General features: G+C 44.8%; 1 protein-coding gene across 2 annotated transcripts in view; it reads left to right on the top strand.

Annotated features, from left to right (window-relative positions):
• The first annotated feature begins 3,391 nt into the window (after positions 1-3,391).
• PP2D1 (protein phosphatase 2C like domain containing 1) overlaps positions 3,392-11,395 on the top strand; it is a 30,270-nt gene continuing 22,266 nt past the window's right edge. The window contains exon 1 of one of the 2 annotated variants that reach the window (XM_068236122.1): positions 3,392-3,481. The gene's annotated coding sequence lies outside the window, so the exon portion shown is untranslated. Of the gene's footprint in view, positions 3,482-7,638; positions 7,721-11,395 lie in introns of those variants that run through there. The other variant, XM_068236123.1, reaches the window with a different exon arrangement.

Genomic DNA, 11,395 nt, shown 5'->3' with positions numbered 1-11,395 from the left:
TCCCCCAGCAGGGAGGCAGCAGCATCACATCACCGCCTCCCCTCCCTACCTCTCCTCCTCTCCACACCTCCTCCTCCTTCACAGTCCTTCCTTCTTGTGGCTTGTCCTACTGTCCACTGCCATTCCTGCTCATCATCCCCCTACCTACAGCCTTCCCATGTCTCCCTATGTGCAGGGGAAACACAGGCCAGGCTTCCAGCAATGCCATTGTACATCCCATGCCAGCATACAGAATCTGTATATTAAAATATACAAATTATATATAAATATATAGTTATTCAAATATATAAAAGGGAAAGTAGAAATTCATTATAAAGTTGTTACTAAATAAACATACATGGCACAGCATACATTTGAAAGCACCTCAAACTAATTTGGGCGCAGGCTTTACTGGAAAAAATATATATATATTTTATAGGGAGCAGGAAATCGTTGGTAATTATATATATCGTAAAATTACCAATATTCCACTGTTTAATTTATATAGTAAAATATCTAATATTTAAGGTGGGTTTCCACTAGCGCCAGCAGTCTCTAAGATGGACACCGATGCTTGTGCAGGCCGATTGCACATCCAAATTCATATGAGAATTTGAACAGGTTGTCCAGAATTCTGAGGCAGTGCTTCAGAACATTTTCATGCACACTCATTTGGAATTGGAAGCATACTATTGATTACCATAGGCTGAGATTCCCGTTCTGCATTCATGCATATGAATTCGAGCACAAACAGCCCTACTGGAAAAGGATCACCTACCAATATTTGACTATTAGCTGACCTAACCTCTCACTATGAAAACAAACAAAAAACAGAGACGGCACACACAAAGCTTCAAAGGTAATCTGTATTCAAGTCATACAGTTTACAGAACATGCAGAGCACACAACATGTTTCAGGCATAGCACTTCCTCAGGTGTGCCACACCCAGTGCACACAACATCTTTATACCCTTCCCACAGGAAGTCACATGACATACAGAGGAACAAAAACAGTGTAATAAACAATCACCATTATAAACATATGGGGAACTACACATGAAGTGTCTACCCCAGAAATTGACTGAGGACAGCTCACACAAATACTGTCGATAAATTTACAACCACATCGCCTGGTGGGCGAAGCAGTGCTTTTTAGCGCTTGCTTCGCGCCACGTAGTGATGAAGCTTAGCGCTGCTATAGCAGTGATGCTATAGTCCACGTGCCACATAAGGGTCATTCGTCTTTCTGTTCACCCTGCGCAAAAAAGCCCTGCACAAAACAGCCATGTACTCCTAGTGGGCACCTAACCTTAACACCACCCCAGTGGGTAACTAACCTTAAAGGTTCATACACACCTACCAACTATCTGTCCAACTATCTACCAAACTGGTCTGTTACCCCATACAACTTTTGTTGTAAAACAAGTTGAAATAACTAAAAAAAAAAAAAGTCTTGTTGTCCAAACAGCTGATAAGAGGTCAATCCAACAGTTGAATTGACTTTTTATCAGTCTTATCAGCTTTTTGAACAATAGCAAAATACTTTTTTTTTAGTGGTTTTAACTTGTTTCACAACAAAAGCTGTTTGACAATTGTGCAGCATAAAAGACCGCAGTTGAGCATGTGAATGGGAATTAACAGACAAGTTTGGCAGATAGTTGGACAAATAGTTGGTAGGTGTGTATGAACCTTAAAGCTAATGTAAAGCAAAAAACAAACTACCTTGCATTACCTTTAGGCTGGTTTCACAGTGGGACATTACAGGCGCACGTTAGAGCAGCCTGTAATGCACCCCACCGCACAGCACAGCAATGAAAAATCAATGGGCTGTTCACAGTGCCCACGTTGCGTTACTTAGTAACGCTGCGCCATAAGACAACGTACTGCATGCAGTACTTTATAAGCGGCAGAGCCGCGTTAGACTGCTTGCACATGCTCAGTAACATTGGGGAGGAGCGGAGAGCGGCCAGGCACATGGCTAATTAATATTCACTGCACTCAGTGGCGTGCAGTGTTTACTTCCTGGAGCGGGACCACGTGATGCCGCATGCGTCCAAGAGTACGCATCACGGACGCCAGAGTGAGCTGCACAACGCGGCTCACTCCAACGTCCACACCAGAGAGCACCAGGCGTTGCATTAGGGGCATGTTATGCGTCCCCTAAAACGCAACGTCCTAGTGTGAAACCAGCCTTAATTAGCTGTCCCGATCGCACACAGTATATTTGCAATTTTAAGTAAACCTGAATCGAAATTTGATCAAAAGTTAGGTACTTACCAGGACCGTAGAAGAGGGAAGCCTCTGGGTAGTCCTGAGGCTTCTCCCTTCGTCTTTTACCCCACCTATACCAAGAGCTTTTGGATTTGCTTGTGTGGCCGCCCTCCCCTCTGTTTACAAGCATTTGCCACACTGCGCCTGCATGGGGATGGTCCACGTCTGCGTCTGTGCGGTAGCACAGAGCCGCTAGTGCATGGCTTTCTCCTCTTTGCGACTGCTCCGACACAGAGATGAGCAAAGTCGCAAAGAAAAAGTGGGTCCCGGGGAGAATCGGACCGGTCAGGGACCACATGGGAGGCCTCTGGGCCATTCAGAAGTTGCCCTCTAGTTTGTTCGGTATCTAACACTTTTTTTTCACCACAGGTTTGCTTCAGGATCCTTTCACACTGTGTCTGATGCATTGCAATAGGGATATGCCCTGTTAAAGTGAATCTGAAGCCTAATTGGGAAAAGAAAAAAAAAAAAACCTACCTACCTAAGGCGAGGGAAGGCTCTGGGTTCTAATGAGTCTTCCAGTTCTCCAGCAGGCTCCTCCGTTTGCATCTCCCACGGGGGGAGACTTTGTCAATCTTCGGTAGCACTCAGGCTTCTGAAGATCGGTGCCTCTGTACTGCGCACGTGCGAGTGAGGGTGTTTGCGCGTGTGCAGTATGGAGCGGCCCGTCTTCGGAAGCTCGAGTGCTTAGGCATGATCGACTAGCGCAACCAATTTCGACCCAAAATAGTTTGCATCATCGGTCGAGCCTGCACTTGGAGGCACAGATTTTCAACCAATTCGATGATCAAATTGGTTGGTCGATCGGCCACCAAAGTAACCTGAAGTATGGGCTCCTTGTATGACATCTTTGGCAGTGTTGTACAATGTACTCTGAATAGTTCTATAGCAATGACGACTACTGGTGGATAAAGAAATCCCTTTCTCTGCTGTATCAGTTCACCTTTGGCCAAAGTCTGTCAAGTAAAATGACCTCCTCTCTGTTATGTAAACCTAGCATGATCATTAACTTAGTAATAATAGCATCTGCTTGTAAGGAAGATTGCCTCTGGTGTATGCAGGATCTGATAAGCAGGCAGCTTGCAGGTATTTCTGTTATATCATAGTCTGCTAAGGCTACAGTAACCATAGCAACATGTAAACACCTCAGGTAGATACGGCATGTTAATAAGCACATTACCTGCATGGCATCCCCACAGCAAACAGTAAAGCAAGCAGACTGACTTTGCAGGTGAGTTTACTCTGTTGGTTATCTACATCTCCAGAGATAATATATTTACTTATAATGCATCTGTCATCAATAATGTTCTTTTCCATGCTGCAAAGTGTATGCATAACATACAGTATCTAGGTTTCCCTGATGGTGTGTTTGAAAGCTTTATGTATCTGTGTGCAAGTTATATGCAGCAAGTACTCCTGAGTTCCAGTTTACTTAAAGGACACCTGCAGTGAAAGGTATATGGAAGCTGCCACATTTATTTCCTTTTAATGAGGAACTCCAGTGAAAATAATGTAATAAAAAAAGTGCTTCATTTTTTACAATAATTATGTATAATTGATTTAGTCAGCGTTTGCCCATTGTAAAATCTTTAAAATCCCCGATTTACATTCTGACATTACATGGTGCCATTTTTACTGTTGGCAGGTGATGTAGCTGCTGCATGATTTTTTGGCAGTTGGAAACAGCTGTACCCAGCTATTTCCCACAATGCAGCAAGGTTCACAGACAGGAAACTGCCAAGAGTATGTACTCAGAATTTCTTTGTGGGAGGGGTTTCACCACAATATCAGCCATACAGCACCCCCTGATGGTCTGTTTGTGAAAAGGAATAGATTTCTCATGTAAAAGGGGGCATCAGCTACTGATTGGGATAAAGTTCAATTCTTGGTCGGAGTTTCTCTTTAAAGAGAACCCGAGGTGGGATCTAAGAATGCTATCAGCACACAGAGACTGGTCCTGCATATAATGCCCAGCCTCTTTTGCTATACTGCTCCCCCCAGCCCCTCCCCCCCCCCCCCCCCCGTAAATCAAACACTGTGCTAACAACACAGCGTGTCACAGCCAGCCTTTGGCAGTGTCAGTCTCACCACTCCCCCGCCTCCTCCATAGCGCTGGTCCCCGCCCACATCCCTGCCAAAGGTAAACAGCTGGCTGTGACACGCTGTGTGTCATTAGCATGGTGTTTAATTTACGGGGGGCAAGCAGAGCGCGGGGGGGGCTGCAGTTTAGCAACAGAGGCTGGGCATTATATGCAGAACCAGCCTTTGTGTGCTGATAGCATTCTTAAAACCCACATTGGATTCTCTTTAAGCAACTCTGTTTGTGCTGTGGGAGAAAATGCTTCCTCTGCATCACTCTCGCATACAGCATCTCCTTGTGTTAAGTGCACCGAATGGTTAAACGATGCACAGTTACTCCATCTGCAGCAAGATTATGTTGTAGGTCTTTGGTGCTGGTCTGTGGGTTGACTGACTTTTCTCACCGTTCATCGCTTCTGTTTATCCGAGATTTTTCCTGGTCTGCCACTTCAACTGAGCCTGTAGTATTCCATTTCCTCAGTATGTTCCTAACTGAGCTGGACTACTGGAAGCGCAGTCATTCTGTTTGATAACTGTGGAAACAGCTGAAATCTCTGAAACAGCTTTCTGTATCCTTCACCTAAACCATGATGGTGAACAATCTTTATCTTCAGGCCATTTGAGAGTTGTTTTGAGACCCCCATGTTGCTACTCTTCAGAAAAATTAAAAAAAAAGGGGAGGAGGGAAACTTGCAATTGACCCCCTTAAATACTCTCTCATAATTGGATTCACCTGTGTATGTAGGTCAGGGGTCACTGAGCTTACCAAGCCAATTTGAGTTCCAATAATTAGTTCTAAAGGTTTTGGAATCAATAAAATTACAACAGTGCCCAAATTTATGCACCTGCCTAATTTTATTAAAACAATTATTGCACACTTTCTGTAACTCCAATAAACTTTATTTCACTTCTCAAATATTACTGTGTGTCTCCTATATGATATATTTAACTGACATTTATCGTAACAACCAACGTTTATACAGCGTTGTTAATGAAAATTAACAACGCTGCCCAAACATTCGCATCCCACTGTATGTGTGATGCTGTGACACATACAATCTCCCCAAGCTCACACAGGTTGCCGCTCTGCTGTGCCCTGAGCTGACAGTAATACCAGGAACGATACACAGGGAGTGAAGTTCCTAGGGAAGGGCTGAGAGGAGGGGGAACTGCCACTTCCTCCCCACCCATAACATTCTGCTCAGTCGAATATTACAGCTGAGCAGAGCAGGGACAACAGGGGGCGCTGGAGAATAGAGGTAGAGAATTAGCAGGATAGCCAGGCAACTGGTATTGCTTAAAATGAAATAAATATGGCAGCCTCAATATCCCTCTTGCTTCAGTTGCCCTTTAACCCACCCCCCACCACTAATACCCCACAAAACCATTAATTTTTGGGTGCCACCATAGGGGCCCATTGAATTCTCAGGAAACCTACAGCCCCAACTACTAATATTTATTGGGCGCCATGGGCACCTACATTTTCCCCTTCTCCCTGATAATTACAATCAGCCCCTATGGCGACGTCCAAACTTCCAGGTTCCCATCATTGCATTACAACGTGATGCACTGATAATTCTAAGGGACTAACACATTGATTGCAATGCAGTGCGTCAGGGAACCACTGAGACAATGCACTACATTCAATACATTTACAGGGCACCACGGTGGCGTAGTGGGTAGCGCTCACGCCTTGCAGCGCTGGGTCCCCAGTTCAAATCCCAGCCAGGTCAACATCTGCTCCTCCCACATGGTAGGGGCTAGACTGTGAGCCCCTCTAAGGGACAGTTAGTGACAAGACAATATACTCTGTATGGCGCTGCATAATATATTGGCGCTATATAAATACTTAAACATACATGCGTTTACAGCAGTGTTGCCAAACTTGGAAATATATTTTTACTGACAAAGCACACAAAAAATTTGCTGACAGAACACTTTGACATCTAAGATTACTGAAATTAAATGAAAGCTATCACACATGCGCCCCAAGTGCAATACACCAGCAACCACGTGGGGTGTGAAAGAGTGCAGTGGCGGACACTAGACAGGTGAAGCATACCGCCCAACTTTTTGAGATGAGAAAAAGGGACACTTAGGCCACACCCATGCTACAACCCTGGCCACGCCCCCATCACGCCCCTAGTCACGCATACCATAAAGATTTAGTAAGAAAAATATGTTTTATAATTCAAACTACACTGGTCCTTTCTATCCTGGTTCATTTTAAGTCATATTAACATTTTTAAATTAGTAATATAACAATTTATAGGATGGGAATAAAGTTTAGAGTCAAACACATTTTTAGTATATAAATATATATATTTATTTAGAAAGAGGGACAAAGTCCTGAAAGAGGGACAAAGTCCTGAAAGAGGGACAAAGTCCTGAAAGAGGGACAAAGTCCTGAAAGAGGGACAAAGTCCTGAAAGAGGGACAAAGTCCTGAAAGAGGGACAGAGGGACAGGGCACTCAAAAAAGGACTGTCCCTCCGAAAGAGGGACAGTTGGGAGCTATGGGTGAAGTAATGCAAGGCATCTGGGGAAGGGAGGGGGAGGGGGGGGGGGACTTTGATACATTTACATTTGGGGGATGCGAACGGGGGGTTTCCGTCACGTTTGTTCTCGATTATCGCTGCACAACTGATCGAGCATGCCAACCTGAGATTTTCCAGTATTTCCGATTGATACATGCAACCAATTTCAGCCCAAAATTGGTTTGATTGTCAATTAGGCATGCTCTTGGTGGCACCGGTTTATAATATCAATAATTGTCTTATCTGACGGTCGTTCGGCCGCCAAGTCTACAGATGTATGGCCACCTTTAGCTACAGCAGTGTACATTCCAGAGTGATACATGAACTGATAAGCAGTAAGTGCTGTGATCTTCTGGGAAGGAGTTTTTTTTTTTTTTACTGACACCACAACGTTTTTCATGGACTTTACTGACAGCCCAGATTTGTTGACCATTTTACTGGTTTTCAGTAAATTTACTGACAGTTGGCAACACTGGTTTACAGTGTGGGTAAAGCATACTTTCAGTGGTACGGTATGTTTGCAACATTGCATTTGCTAACGTGTGATGCAACTTCAGCAGCGTTGCAACTATATTGCAGCACAACGGGCACCGTGTGCTGCCTGTAGCTTTAAACATGTGTGCTAATTCATATAGGATTTACTGTATCTTGTACTACAAGGTGCTTGATTAGCGCCACCTATTGGCCACTTTAATCTGTTCCAGTTCCCAGTTTATGTTGAGCCTCTCTGTTACCCGTCTGTTTGTGTGACATCACTCAAACAGACAAGGGGTGTAGCAGCTTCCTATTCCAGCTTGCAGAAGCTGCCATTTTCCTATACAAGCTCTCTGCTGTGTGTGCAGGGCTGCATAGCTGGTAAGGCACTGTTCTTACTGTCGTCTACAAATCTACATGATAATATATAACTTACTAGCTGTGGACATACTTTGTGTTATTTCTATGTGGGCAGCGAGTTGTTCCACTGTATAGTCAGGCCTATTTAGCTAACCATGCAGATATGTTGCTGTGTGTAAAAGACTATTAAATGCTGTTATGTAATAGTTCCTGTACTTATTGCATTCCCTAGTTAATTTTGTTCACAGTTTCACACTAACTTGACTCGGGTAATTAAAGCCACAGATTTGATCTCAATCTATTGTGTAGCAGGAGTGTGTTTATCTGCCTGCTAAACTCCATACACTCCCAGGGATGTGGAGAGATTTCATCAGATAGATCTCTCTCCCATCAAATGATCTGAGAAGGATCTATCCTTTGGCCACATTGGCTAGAGTGTAGCAAGCTTAAAGAGAATCTGAAGCGAGTATAAAACTCGCTTCTTCTCTTATATTCAGCAGGGGCATGTGTGCCCCTGCTAAACCGCCGCTATCGCGCCGCACAACGGGGGTCCTTTACCCCCCCAAATCCCCTCCGTTCTCGCCGGGGATCTTTCCGCATTGAGGCAGAGCTAATAGCCGCAGCCCTGCCTCACGCGCGTCTGTCAGCGCGTATCTCCGTCTCTCCCCGCCCCTCTTCCTTCACTGAGAGGGGCAGGGGAGAGGCGGCGATGCGCCGCTGATAGACGCGCTGTGAGGCAGGGCTGCAGCCGTTAGCCCTGCCTCTAGGAGCAGCAAAATCTACGACCAAATTGGTCATTGATTTTGCAGGTGGGGAATTGGGGGGTAAGGGACCCCCGTTGTGTGGCGGGATAGCGGCAGTTTAGCAGGGGCACACATGCCCCTGCTGAATATAAGAGAAGGAGAGTTTTTTTTTTACTCGCTTCAGTGTCTCTTTAAGAGCTCATTCACACCTATCATTGCTAACCACTAGCGATTTGTGGTAGAGTTTTCCGTGGGTGATTTTTCCACAATTTAGCGCGGTAAAAGAAAAAAAAAAGGTACTTATCCGTTAGCCGGGCGCATCCTCTAGGTGGCGACAAAACTCCACCCGAGTTACATCTTTCCCTACTATCCATGTCGGCCTGGAGGGGGAATAGTAATTAGCGCCACCTGCCGGATGCTCCCGGCTAACGGATAAGTACCAAAAAAAAATATCACTGGACTAATTAGCGTTTTTGGAGCGATCGCGATTAGCAATTCTATATATGCTAATGGCGATTGCTCCAAAATCGTCAGAAAAATGCTGCATGTAACACGTTTGCGATTAGCGATAATCACAGAACGGCCGCAATTATCGCTTAAGTATGAACACTGCCATACACTAAAATAGCACTAGCGTTTAAAAAAAACAAACGCTAGTGTTTTAGCGATTAGCGAGAATCACATGATTCCCGCTTAAGTGTAAACGAGCCCTAACAGCCAAGACAGATTTATTTAGCGATTTAAGCTGGCCATACAAGCAAATCCATTTTTACTGGAGGATTCGATCACTATGATTGAATTTGCTGGTTATCTTTGACACAACAAGCTGCATCAATGCATGTTTTACGCTGGGTAAGGTGCCCATACAATTAACAGTTTTCCCATTCCATTCTCTGCAAAGTTGATCAATCTGCAAGATTCTCCCAAAATGGCTGGCTGATCAATTGTTGGTCCATTTTTGGCAAAGTGGAAGTAGACCAAAGCGTTTGCAATTTGATCAATTTTCAATTCCCTGCTAGATTTATAAGTCGAAAAACTAAAATGACCTTATCAGAACTGGAGATTATTTCAATCGCTTATGTTGCTTGATTACAAATCAAGTAGTGTATGGCTACCTTTAAAAAGGAAGCCGAAGTGTGAGGCCTATGGAAGATGCCAGATTTATTTCATTTAAACAATACCAGTCACCGGGCAGTCCTGCAGATCTTTCTGGTCAGTTGGGTCTAAAGCACACACATGAAACAAGCATGCAGCTAATCTCAGATTTGTCAAGACATCCGATCTGCATGCTTGTTCAGGGTCTATGGCTAAAACTATTTGTGGCAGATCAGCAGGACAGCCAGGCAATGTGCATTATTTAAAAGGAAATAAACAGCCTTTATATCCCTCCCACCTTGGGTTCCCTTTAAATGTCTAACAAGCTTGATTCTCATGCACTGATAGGCCTGGTGCACACCAAAAACCGCTAGCAGATCCGCAAAATGCTAGCAGATTTTGAAACGCCTTTTCTTCTTTTTCTGCAGCGTTTCAGCTAGCGTTTTGCGGTTTTGTGTAGCGGTTTTGGTGTAGTAGATTTCATGTATTGTTACAGTAAAGCTGTTACTGAACAGCTACTGTAACAAAAAACGCCTGGCAAACCGCTCTGAAGTGCCGTTTTTCAGAGCGGTTTGCGTTTTTCCTATACTTAACATTGAGGCAGAAACGCATCCGCAATCCAAAATCTGCAACAGCCCGGGAGTATGCGTTTCTGCAAAACGCCTCCCGCTCTGGTGTGCACCAGCCCATTGAAATACATTACCCTAGCGGATCCGCACCCGCAAGCAGATCGCAAACCGCAGCGGAAACGCTCCGGTGTGCACTAGGCCTTACAGCAGCATGCATCTGTGTGCAGTACACAGGGACACCAGACAGCGCTATCAGATAAGCACTGTGTAGCTGTGTGTCCTGACAATGCACTGCCGCATACACTTTGTGTGCAACACAGAACTGTCACTAACTGAAAGAAACAGAGGTGCTATGTGGTTGTGTAACATGAAAAGTGGCATGCGTTGCAAAAGATAACCAAACTAAGATTTAAAACAATAAAAGGCTGAACTGCGTATCCGTTGGGCAGCTCAGCCGGCCTGCTACAAGCGCCATTCAGCTGCAATTATATGGCAACATTCGGTAACACTGTGCATGTCACTTTTGACGGGTGTTACCCAGAGACCAAGGAATGTCTAATCACATCTGAGGACAGCAACTGCCATACTCACATCTAATTACATTGGGGGAGCGAGGGGGTTGTCAGTCCACCACCTGTGCAGAGTAGGGATGGTCAATGAGATGCAAATGTACGCAGCTTGAAAATGAACCAATGAAATCCTGCTGTGGTCAAATTCAATTGGTCCATTTTCAATCTGCATAAATTTGCATAGTCCTGCATCAACTCAAAATGACCATCCCTTGTGCATAGCACTAGGATGTGACATTCAATAGAGGGGAGCAGGCGATGGGTGGCAAATTCACCACCTTCAGCTGTGCGTGGAAAAGAGGCCTAATGAGTGTAAAGAGATTTATGGTGGAGTGAACAATGGCAAACCCTAAGGCCTGGAACCCACTAGCAGTATGTTTTTAAGCCATTTCTAAGCGCTTGTGATTTGAAAAGCTCTTGCTAATGTAAGGCTATGGGTGTGATCCCACTTGAGTGATGTGATTTTATAAAAATCCCACATAGCATTGCATTAGCAAGAGCTTTTCAAACCACTAGCACTTACAAAAGGCTGCTAGTGGGTTTGAGCCCTAAGGGCTCGTTTCCACCATAGCGAATCCGCATGCGGCGACGAGATGCGGATTCGCTTGTTACACTGAAGTGGCCGGGGCTGTTTCCACATGTGCAGCGTGCGGGAGCGAGTTGGCGGCGGGCCAAATCTGCACGACGGGACCCACAGAATTCGCCTGCGTCGGGAATCCG

Source organism: Hyperolius riggenbachi, chromosome 5 (assembly GCF_040937935.1).
Source record: "Hyperolius riggenbachi isolate aHypRig1 chromosome 5, aHypRig1.pri, whole genome shotgun sequence".
Lineage (NCBI taxonomy): Eukaryota > Metazoa > Chordata > Amphibia > Anura > Hyperoliidae > Hyperolius > Hyperolius riggenbachi.
The sequence above is the reverse complement of the archived record's forward strand: the minus strand, read 5'-3'. Positions and strand labels throughout refer to the sequence as shown.